Raw genomic sequence first — 12,334 nt, 5'->3', positions numbered from 1 at the left:
GGAATATTCCTTTTTTTTTTTGCCATGCCACATAGCGTGTAGGATCTTAGTTCACCCTCCAGGAATGGAACATGTGCCCCCTGCAGTGGAAGTGTGGAGTCCTAACCTCTGGACTTCCAGAGAAGTCTTCTGGAGCATGCTTCTTTGTGCCCTTCCTTGTTTCATTCTGAAAAACCTCTAATATAATTTCAGGGATTGATTTAAGGCTTTTGGGGGGATGGGGTGGAGGAAGCAGTGGTCTTGAATTTTTCCATCTCAAATGCAGGCATATTGAATTGTTTCAAAGAAATCTCATGCAGTTTCCCAAGTTCCTGTGTATGTGATTCTTTGTCTTCCTCGCAGTAGTCCCCGGTGGAGACATTCGAGTATTTAACTATGGTTCTGAGCTGAATTGCGTCCACTCCAAATGTATGTGCTGAGGCCTTCAAACCCAGTATTTCAGAATGTGATTGCTGGAGTTAAGGTCTTTAAAGAGCTAGTTAAGTTAAAGGGAACTCATTTCAGTTCAGTTCAGTCACTCAGTCGTGTCCGACTCTGCAACCCCATGAATCGCAGCACGCCAGGCCTCCCTGTCCATCACCAATTCCCAGAGTTCACTCAGACTCACGTCCATTGAGTCAGTGATGCCATCCAGCCATCTCATCCTCTGTCGTCCCCTTCTCCTTCTGCCCCCAATCCCTCCCAGCATCAGAGTCTTTTCCAATGAGTCAACTCTTCGCAACTCATTAGGGTAGACTTGATCCAGTATGCATGGGGTCCTTATAACAAAAGAAGGTTAGGACACAGACACTTAGAGAGAAGACCAAGTGAAGACCCAGGGAGAGGACTGACATCAAGGAAATATGGCTCAGAAGGAACCAACCCAGCAGACACCTTGATCTTGAACTTCCAGCCTCCAGAAATGAGAGAAAGTCAACTTTTGTTGTTTAAGCCACCAGTCTGGCCACCAGCAACCTTGGCCAATGAAATGACCATGGATTTTTCAAAGATATTGTTTCTTATCACAATCAGATTCTTCTTTTTTATTTTTTCATTCCTTTTGCAGCCAAAACTTGCTCTCCTGCCTGGCTTCTGCAGTAAGAGGCCTTGCAAAACTTGCTATTTGGAGCAGAACATACAAAGCTGAAACAACTCTGAGAGTGAGATGAATCTTGGCTTTGAATCTTTTCTTACCACTGTAAATGGCTACAGGGTTTAGGCTAAAGTATTTAAGAAGGTCCTGGCACTGCTTTGCATTTGATCAGCAAAAACCATATGCAGTGGTTGGGGTGGGGGGCGGTGTGCCCTGCTCTGTTTTGCTGGATGACTCTGGTGTAATTAAGGATGCCGGTGAAAACCAATCTGATGTTTTGGATCTGGGCAGGGGCCAGTTAGCCGCAGTCTCTATCTGTAGATTGTAGCCAACTTTGCAGTCATTCTTAGGAAAAAAAAAAAAAGCACAGGCAGGTCAATGTAGTTTCATTGTTGCACCTGGAAATCTAAAGGAAAATAGCCTACTGGGGCAGTATCTTTAACCTTCTTCTAAGCTTAATAACTTTATTATTGTTAGCGATTTCATGTGAACCACAAGAGACTCCCTTTCTTCTTTCTCCATGGATTCTTTTACTTCAGAAAACATGCAAAAAGTATACATAATCACATGTTTGTGTGTTAGTCACTTAGTCATACCCGACTCTTTTCAATCCCATGGACTGTAGTCCACCAGGCTCCTCTGTCCATGGAATTCTCCAGGCAAGAATACTGGAGTGGGTTGCCATTTCCTTCTCCAGGGGGATCACATGTTTAAGATGTATAATTTTAGTGTTTTTCAATACCGACATATAGGGGGAAAAAAATCTTAAGACGTCTTCCTTCTTTCTCCAAACATTGATGCTATCTTTAGTTCAGATGATTAGATAATGAACATGTTGCATGAAGAGGGTTATGTGGTCACTGCTGAAATTCTTATGTGTAGTCATAAGACTACTTTTGGATATCTTTTTCAACTTCCTGGATCCTCTTAAAGTTCAATGAAAATGTATCTCTTTCTATCCTTGATCAAACAGCTTAATCTTCCCCTGTCTACGATTTTCAATTATACTGGCTTTGAAAGGTCTGAGGACATTGTATTAAAGACATCGCAAACAGTCTGGCATTATTGTAAGCTGTGCAGACTCAAATCCCGCATGAAACCTAGATCTCAATTTATCATCACCCCCAGGCATGTCTGCATTTTCTATAAACAAATTGGAATTATTTCCCCTTTTGATCTGGATATACTAAAAAAGAAATTTCTCATTTTGGGATAGAAGCTTGGCTTTTTTTTTTTTTTTTAAGTTAGTGAAGCTTATTCCTGATAGAACAGTGGAATTGGGAGTCCACCAGCCCTGCAAGTTTCCCGCCTCTTTCTTTTAAAGAAAATTTTTTTAATTAGAGTATAGTTGCTTTACAATGTTGTATTAGTTTCTATTGTACAGCAAAGTGAATCAGCTATATGCATACATATATCCCCTCTTCTTTGGATCCTTCCCATTTAGGTCACCACAGGGCACTGAGTAGAGTTCCGGGTGCTATACAGTAGGTTCTCATTAGTTACCTCTTTTATATACAGTATCAATAGTGTATATATGTCAATCCCAATCTCCCAACTCAGTCCCCTCCCCTTTTCCCTTGGTATCCATACGTTTGTTCTCTACACCTGTGTCTCCTATTCCTGCTTTGTAAACAAAGTCGTCTATATCATTTTTTTCAGATTCCACATATATGTGTTAATATACTGTATCTGTTTTTCTCCCTACCTCTTTCTTTAGCTAAAGAAAGGACTTGAGGAAGGAAATTAACCTCAAGCCTCTTTCAGCTTAAATCCAATAGACATCTCCCATGCTGGCAAAGGCAGGTGATAGGGAATCAGAGAGGAGACAATATTAAGTGTTATCCAGGGGACTCCTCGTTTTAAGTAGAGAACTCATCACCTTTAGCCTATCTTTCCTCCATCTTTGAAACCGACATTGTCAGTTTCAGACCAGAGCACATGCAGAGTGGCAGCTTGTGAGCGTATCTATTCCTTTTCCTTGTTCAGGTTTCATTATCTTTTTCATCCAAGGTGAGCATGAGCTTTTAGGCAGGGCTCAGAAAACAACTGTTTGGCTTGAATACAAGAATTTTCTTACATTCTTGCAGGACTGATTTTCTCCATGCAAAGCACAAAAATTTGTTGTTCAATAAATTTCCATCTCTTCCCCAAGTACAATAAATTTGGTTATTTATCCAAAGCTTTGTTACACTGAAAGAGAGCACTGCATTGAGGTGATGCTTCAAAGGGAGCAGCTTTGACACAAAGAAGTAACATGTTTTTGTTTCCTGGGTTTATTAAAAGATACCTCCTTTAGATCAGAGTCTGAATGCCTGTATGTGGTAAATAAAAACCTGAAATTTTAAAAAGTGAAATTTTTTTTTATCCAGTAGAATTCTCTGTGTAGGTCAAAGAAATGCCAGACTTAACAGATGTCTTACACTGTGCCCTGAAGGTCAATAAATTAGAGTTTTGTTGAACCAGGAAGAGGAAGGAATTCCAGAACTTCAGGTCCCCAAATGGAAATGCCCCTTAGGACAAGTCTAAACTAGGGAAATAGCACTGGAGCTCTTCCAAGGCAGTTGGCCCAGTGCAGTGTAACTCATTTCTGGGCCCCCTGAAGCTGTTTGTTCAACTCTGCAGTCTACAACATTACAGTGTCAAAGGGAGTTAATCATTAGCAAGTGTGAATAATGTCAGTATAACAAGGCATGATTGCAATTCTCTCTGCCTTGACAATGTTTTGCGCGTTTGTCAGAATAAAAAAACAAAAACAGAACCACCATACACACATCATGTGACCACATGTGAATGTGAAATGTTGCATGGAATCTGGGGAGCTGTTAACTCACTTTCTAGCATTTTAAATCGCCCCTCTCATTTTCCTGGAGGAGAGGATGGTGTGGTATTCTCCAGATGAAATAAGGGTTCCTGACTGGCCTGGGATGGTCTGATCTAGCTCAGGTAACTGATGTTCAGAGAACTGGTCTTTGGAGAAGGAGCTAAAGATGTAGATGTATGACCCTCAGCCTCGCCATTCTCCCTCTCCTATGCCAAAGCCACCACATTACGCTTGAGAAGTAATGTGGACCCAGCTGTGATCCAGAGCCTCATATGCCTCCTGCGTGTGTCCTGGGCTGGGGCATCACAGTGAATCCAAGACCTCTCTCTGAATGAGAATCATAAGTGCCTTGGGTTCTGGAATTCTGAGGTTAGGGACAGGATGAAAAGCAACATTCCAGCAGCACTGAAGGACTGATTTTTATTTTTTGGCTCATCTGAATTCTGATTGAAAAAAGGATAGTCATCCTAAAACACAATCAAGAATTCCAGTAGCCGCTCAACATGGCTCTGCGGTTTGGTTTCAGAGTCAAGGGGATGAAGAAGCACTCAACCAAGCTCACCAAGGTAACAGCTGCGTCCCTCACTCTGGGGAGTTGCTGAACATGAGTTACATGTTATATCTTGGATAGTCATAAAGTTCTTCCAAGAAGATGCACAGGCTTCATCTCTTCCTCGGACCAGTGCCCCTCAGAGATGCCCTTCTTCACTTAATACAGCTTCACGGATTCCTTTTGTTGCTCAGTCCAGAAAGTCAGGGCACAATGAGTCAGCTGCAAATCCCAAGATCTCAAGGTACCTTTCTCCTCTCTCTTCCTGCTGCCATGGGCTTAGTTCAACCCTTGTAATTTCTCTCTTGCTAACTTTCATGATCCTCAAACTCTAACAGGATGCTACTAGAGTCACCTCTTTAAAATCAAGACTTGATCCCGGCACTCCCCTGCACATTCTGTATACCCTTTTCCTGTGGATAAATCCAGCCCTTGGGTTGTTGTTTAGTCTCTCAGTTGTATCCGACTGTTTATGACCTCACGGACTGCAGCACTCCAGGCTTCCCTGTCCTTCACTATCTCCTGGAGTTTGCTCAAACTCATGGCCCTTGGGTACAGTCTGCCATTTACTTTCTAACTAGGGCTTTGCCGCCCACTCTGGTCCCATATTTGTTCTCTGTAGCTTTAAACCACATTCTCAAAGTTTATGTATCATGAACTTCCACACCTCCTGTCTCCTTCAAGCTGTTCCCTCTACCTAGGACACCCTCTATGCATGGCCAGCTTGAAAAAAAGAAGTCTCGAAGAAGCTAAATCTATTCGTAGGTGTATATACATATATATATATATATATATATAAACCAAAACACGTGTATTTGAAAAGATACACACATCCCAACGTTAATTGCAGCATTATTTATGATTGCCAAGATATGGAAGCAACCTAAGTGTCTATCAAACAGATGAATGGATAAAGAAGATGAGGTATATACACACAATGGAATAATACTACTCAGCCACAAAGAAGAACGAAATTTTGCCATTAGCAGTGACATGGGTGGATTTGGAAGGGGTTATGCTAAGTGAAAGAAGTCAAACAGAGAAATAAAAATACTGTATGATCACTTATATGTAGAATCTAAAAAATACAATAAAGTAGAGAATGAAAAAAAATGCAGACTGACAGATATAGGGAACAAACTAGTGGTTACCAGTTCGGGGGCAACACTGGGGGAGGGGTGGTAGTGACAAGCTATCGGGCGTAGGTCAGGCTCAAGTGTGCATTGTCCAACGTGGGGAATGTAGCCAATATTTTGTGTATGTGCTCAGTCACATACATGGCTCTGTGCTCAGTCGTGTCCGACTCTTTGCTACCCCAAGGACTATAACCCACCAGGCTCCTCTGTCCATGGAGATTCTCCAGGCAGGAATACTGGAGTGGGTTGACACACCCTCCTACAATATTTTATAATAACTGTAAATGGAAAGTAACCTTTAAAAATTGTATAAAAAATTTAAAAGTTGTTCTTTTACTGCCATTCTCTTTGTCCCCTCTCTTACTACCACCACCTTAAACTGAGTACACCCTCTATATTCCCTAAGTCCCTGTTAATTGCCTATCAGAGCATTTACCACAATGTACTTATGTCTGTCTCCTTTTAGACTATAAGGGTCTGGAAGGTAGAGGTTGTAATCACTTTTTCATCCCCATCTCCTGACACACTGGTTCTGAGTCCTGCAGAAGTTTGTTGAAGGCTAGCTGAAGAGAGCTGAAGGCTAGCTAGCCAGTTGTTAGTGTTTATGTTCAAGTAGATAGACTTAATTCAAAATGTCATGCTCGGGCTCAGTGTTAAAGAATCCTCCTGCCAGGTCAGGAGACACAGGTTTGAACCCTGATCCAGGAAGATCTTGCATGCTGCGGAACAACTAAGCCCATATGCCACAACTACTGAGTCTGTGCATTTCAGCCCAGGGCCCAAAATTCCTGAGCCCATGTACCACAACTTCTGAGGTCTGCCTGGCCTAGAATCCGTGCTCTGCAAGAAGAGACACCACTGAAGTAAGAAGCCCATGCATTGCACCTAGAGTAGCCCCTGCTCTTCACAACTAGAGAAAAGCCCATGCAGCTACGCCATAAATAAATAAAATTTTAAAAATGTCATGCTTGGTTAGATTGCAAAGTGAAATGGTCCTCACTTAGTAATTCTCAGCCTTGCTGCACTTTGCAATCACCTGGAGATCATTAAAAAATACCAAGGGCAAGTTGGTCTCAGGGGAAGAGGAACAGGTCTGTTTGGGAGCCGTAAATCCAGGTCCCCTTTCCTAAGATTCCCACCAAAGGGCCTGGGGTAGGACGGGACATCAGTACTGAAGACACTCCCAAAGTGATACTAATATGTGCCAAGTTTGACATTCATAATTCTCACTGAACCCACTGTATTAAGGATACATTGATATTGTTGGTGTCTTTCTGACATTCATAGCTTTTTCTTCTTTCTACTCTTCCAAATACAGAGACCAAACACAGAGAGTCGGACCAAGTATGGGAGTTGCTCTCAACCCTGGCCTCACAAGAGAATCATTACTCAGGAAACTTAAAAAATACCTATTTCCCAAAAAGAAAGAAGAAAATAAAAAAAACAATACTGATTCCTGGACGTATACCTTTGCTCTTAAAGGACACATCGACTTCTCTGTATTGCTCTGGATGGCAGCCTCCCAGTAGACCCATTATTGCTCTCTGGGGAGAATGATACTTTGTTTTAAAGATTGTCAGGAGTCAAGGAAGGAGAGAGACTGGGAGAACAGAAAGGGGAGAAAAGGAAGGAGAAAAATAATTACATATGACCCTTCATGGGAATGTTACCAATAATAGATTTAGGTTTCATTTAGAGACACTAAAAATAAGCCATGGAAAACTGTTTTCTCTGCATGTTTCTTCGCCACTGACCCTTGTATTGAATGGTAAATTGTCGCAATGTGAACGGGTGGTCAAGACTTCACAAGAATTATTTAACATGCTCTGAAATACATTAATTCTTCAAGAGATGGGAATACCAGACCACCTTACCTGCCTCCTGAGAAATTTGTATGCAGGTCAAGAAGCAACAGTTAGAACTGGACATGGAACAACAGACTGGTTCCAAATTGGGAAAGGAGTATATCAAGGCTGTATATTGTCACCCTGCTTATTTAACTTATATGTGAAATGCCAGACTGGATGAAGTGCAAGCTGGAATCGAGATTGCCAGGAGAAATATAAATAACCTCAGATATGCAGATGACATCACCCTTATGGCAGAAAGTGAAGAGGAACTAAAGAGCCTCTTGATGAAAGTGAAAGAGGAGAGTGAAAAAGCTGGCTTAAAACTCAACATTCAAAAAATGAAGATCGTGGCATTGGGTCCCATCACTTCCTGGCAAATAGATGGGGAAACAATGGAAACAGAGACAGACTATTTTCTTAGGCTCCCAAAGCACTGCAGATGGTGACTACAGCCATGAAATTAAAAGACCCTGATCCTTGGAAGAAAAGCTATGATCAACCTAGACAGCATATTGAAAAGCAGAGACATTACTTTACCAACAACGGTCCGTCTAGTCAAAGCTTTGTTTTTTCCAGTAGTCATGTATGGATGTGAGAGTTGGACTATTAAGAAAGCTGAGCACCGAAGAATTGATGCTTTTGAGCTATGGTGTTGGAGAAGACTCTTGAGAGTCCCTGGGACTGCAAGGAGATCCAACCAGTCCATCCTAAAGGAAGTCAGTCCTGAATATTCTTTGGAAGGACTGATCCTGAAGCTGAAACTCCAATACTTTGGCCACCCGATATGAAGAACTGACTCGTTGGAAAAGACCCTGATACTGGGAAAGATTGAAAGTGGGAAAAGAAGGGGACAACACAGGATGAGGTGGTTGGGTGACATCACCGACTTGAGGGACATGAGTTTAAGGAAGATCTGGGAGTTGGTGATGGACAGGGAAGCCTGACATGCTACACAGTCCATGGGGTTGCAAAGAGCTGGACACGGAGAGCGACTGAACTGAAATACAATTCTTCTATTGCTACAGATGTTTGATTTTATTTTACCTCTAAGAAAATATTTTACAATTCTGCAAAAGAAGAAAGATTTCTTATATGCCTTGGGATCCCCCTCAAAATATTTAGTGATGAATTTTGCATATCTTGTGTGTGTGCTTAGTCGCTCAGTTGAGTCAGACTCTTTGTGAGCTCATGGACTCTAGCCTGCCAAGCTCCTCTGTCTATGGGATTTTCCAGGCAAGAACATGGGAGTGGGTTGCCACTTCTTCCTCCAGGGTATCTTCTGGGATCCCCTGGGATCAAACCAGTGTCTTCTGCAGCTCCTCCATTTCAGGTGGATTCTTCACCACTGAGTCATCAGGAAAGTCCCTTTGCATGTAGCAAATGCCCATTAAATACTTATTGAATGAATGAACAAAGGTATGTTTGTTCTTGATATTTTCAAAAAGTGGTTTGGGTTCATGCTTTCTGATATTTGGCATCTATAATTCTATGTTTGTGTAGTTGAAAGATTCATGCTTATTTCTTCTTAGTTAATAAAGGGAAATTGATTTTTTTCCCCCATAAAACATTGCAAATTTTTTTTCTAGGAGAAAAATTTGGAGAATGGTTCTACATTTTTCAGGTTTAATTAAGAGCCAAATTGGATGTGCTATAGAAAGTGGGGTAAAATATATTTGAGCTACAAATTCTGGGTCCTGATCATTTTCTTACTGTCTTTGCTCACATTTTTCATACTACTCACCCTAAATGGTCATCAGAGCTGGCCACCTAAGAAGAAGATGTATCTGTAGTATGTTAAATCTTTAATTTCTCAAACAGTAGAAAAGTGTTCTAGTCTTTTTCTTTGGCTGCTAATATCTTTGTTAGCAAAGACATATATCAATGATTAACCAGTATTATCTAGTCAATGTGGGAAAATCAATAATTACTAGTCGCTGCCCCCACACCCCCACCCCAGCCCATTTCTCAGGTTTTAGATGCATCTTTTTTAGAGACTGAGGACCAGGACGGTCAGATTAAAAGTAGCCTTCCCACCCTCTTCTCCAGAGGAAGCAATCTTTCCCTTTCTCTTTCCTTCCTTATAGTGCAAGATGTTTTCAAAAGATACTAATAGTGCAAGATATTTTCAAAAGATACTACTGACTTACCTGAATGGTTTCCCTATTTTTACTCCATTATAGTAGCATTTTGGGGTTCAGACTTTGAAGTTTATAACTGCCTGTGTTCTTGCTCTGGCAGAAAGACATTCTGTCCCTTGGGCACCTTGCTGCTTCACTCACTGTTTTGAACTACAGCCATATGGGTGTGTGATAAATCTGTCCTGCTCAAGAAATCCAACCAGAGCAAGCAGGGGGATCCATCTGGATGCTCTGTGGCTCTCTGAGGGGTGGGCAAGCACCGTTCAGCATCAAGCAGACCATGATCGCTTCCAGGTGTCACCAGAGAACCTCTTAGTGAGGATAGCTCATGTGTGCGCGCCTGTCTGCGTAGGTGCTCAGTTGTGTCTGACTCTTAGCGACCCCGTGGACTGTATAGTCCACCAGGCTCTCTGTCCATGGGATTTCCCAGGCAAGAATACTGGAGTGGATTGATTGCCCTTTCCTTCTCCAGGGGATCTTCCCAACCCAGGGAATTTGCCTTTCTTGAATCTCCTGCATTAGCGGGCGGATTCTTTGTCACTAGCCTGAGCTCAGGACACCCTATTCTGAACCTTGATCTCTGGCCACATTCTTTCCTAGTGGGTAGAAGGGAGTAAAGTTAATGGCGGCCCCAGTTCTCACGGGACTGAAAATTTCCAGTTCTAATTGTGCTGCTGCATGTGGGGTACGAGAACTAACTACATGGGCAAACAAACTACTCCATCTCAGTAAGACACTTGGGAGTTGGGAATTTGAGGGGTCATACGGATTGGATGATCCAGTGTTTAGGCAGTATTGATGGAACCACGAGTTCCTGGATTGCCAATTAGTCATCTTCATCCTGGTTCTGTCTTTAATCTGCCCTGTTCAGCATCAGTTATCAGTGATCTGATGAGATCATTCGTGGCACACTGATGGTTTTAGTTGGTTATGGGAAGCAGGATGAATTTAGCAAATACATTCAATGACAGAATAAAAATTAAAAAATACTGGATCAGTGGGTGGAATCTAGCCAGATAGATTTCAATAGGGGTAAATGTAAAGTCTCATGTTTGGGTTCAGCACACATACACACACACACACACACACTTGTACTATCGGTGGTTCTTGTCTTCTAAAAGGTGAGGGAGATGTGTTCTAAAGCCTGGACTTGGGTGTGGCATTCAGGCGTGGGGGCTGGGAGTGTAGACGGCAGGTGGCGTTGTCCCAGGGAGATGCTGAATGAAAAACTGGCCAAGGGACTGCCCTGGTGGTCCAGTGCCTAAGACTCTGCATTCCCAATGCAGAGGGGCCCGTGTTCCATCCCTGATCAGGGAACTAGATCCCACGTGCTGCAACTAAGGCCTGGTGTAGCCAAATTAATTAAATATGTTTTTTTTAAAAAAAGGCTGGCCAAGCCACTCAACAGTAATATCCAAAGAGGTTGACGGTGGGGTGGGGAGGGAGCATCAGCCAACAAAGGCAGCCAGATAGAGATCTGTGACGGAGACTCCTTGAAGAGGGAGCAGGAGGCAGGTTGCAGGCAGAGCCCGGGGCAGTTCCTGTGCCGATCCTCGCTTTTATCTGTTGCAATGACCTTAGGCAAGGGTGGCGAGGGAACAGGTAAGGCACCTGTCAGGTGTGGACAAGCATAATTACAGAAAAGGGCAACTGTCTCTAGGAGTAGTGTATAGAAAAAAGGCTCAGGCATTTGAGTTGAAAGCATGACGTGAGTGAAGCTTAGAATGCGGTTGCTGAAATAGCTCATTTGCTGTTAGGCTGCACTGATAAATGGGGAAAGTATTTACAAGAAATCCTGCTCTGATATCACCTAGTGAACTGACCCAGTCCTGGGTAACACACTCTGCAAAGACCATTGACACCCCAGAAAGTACCCAGGAGAGAGGCTTCATTCACTCATTTATTCAGTTAACAATGACTTTAATGTGCAGCTCTCCAGGGCTAGGGACCGGGCTTGGTGCTGTGTATTGAGAGATGAATGAAATGGGTGACTCTCTAGAGTCATCCTCTCTAGAGGATGTCTAGAGACAGATGATAAACAAGATACAAACAAATATCCATGTAATTTCAAATTTTATTAAATGCTAAGGATGCAGTGAAATGCGTTTTTGTTATCTATTGTTGAATTACAGTTCACACTAAAATTTAGTGGCTTCAAACAACCACAGTCATTTATTTTGCTCACAAATCTGCCATTTGTAGGCAGGACTACAGTGGGAATAGCTTATCTCTGCTGAAGATGACACTAGTGGTAAAGAACCCTCCTGCCAATCAATACAGAAGACATAAGAGACATGGGTTTTATTCCCGGGTCAGGAAGATTCTTTAGAGTAGGAAATGGCAACTCACTGTAGTATTCTTGCTGGGATAATCCCATGGACAGAGGAGCCTCACAGGCTATAGTCCGTGGGGTTGCAAAGAGTCAGGCACGACTAAAGTGACTTAGTGCATACATACTCTGAGCACAGCATCTGCTGAGGTGGCTTGATGGGGTTGAAGCACCACTTCTGAGACAACTGACACATACTTGACACTGGCTGTTCTTTGGGAGCTCAGCTGGGGTTGTGGCTGAGGACCTCATCTCTATTCTACCTGAGGCTCTTCATGGGACTGCTTGGGCTTCCTCACAGCATGGTGACTAGGTTTCAAGAAACTGCTGGGCTTTTAAGGTCTGGGTGAGAAATGGCAAGAGTCACTTCTACCATATTCTATTGATCAAGCAGTCAAGTCCACTTAGATTCAAGGGCATTTAGTTCAAGAGTGGTCA

Source organism: Bos javanicus, chromosome 24 (assembly GCF_032452875.1).
Source record: "Bos javanicus breed banteng chromosome 24, ARS-OSU_banteng_1.0, whole genome shotgun sequence".
NCBI classification, from domain to species: Eukaryota; Metazoa; Chordata; class Mammalia; order Artiodactyla; family Bovidae; genus Bos; species Bos javanicus.
This window is presented reverse-complemented; position numbering follows the sequence as displayed.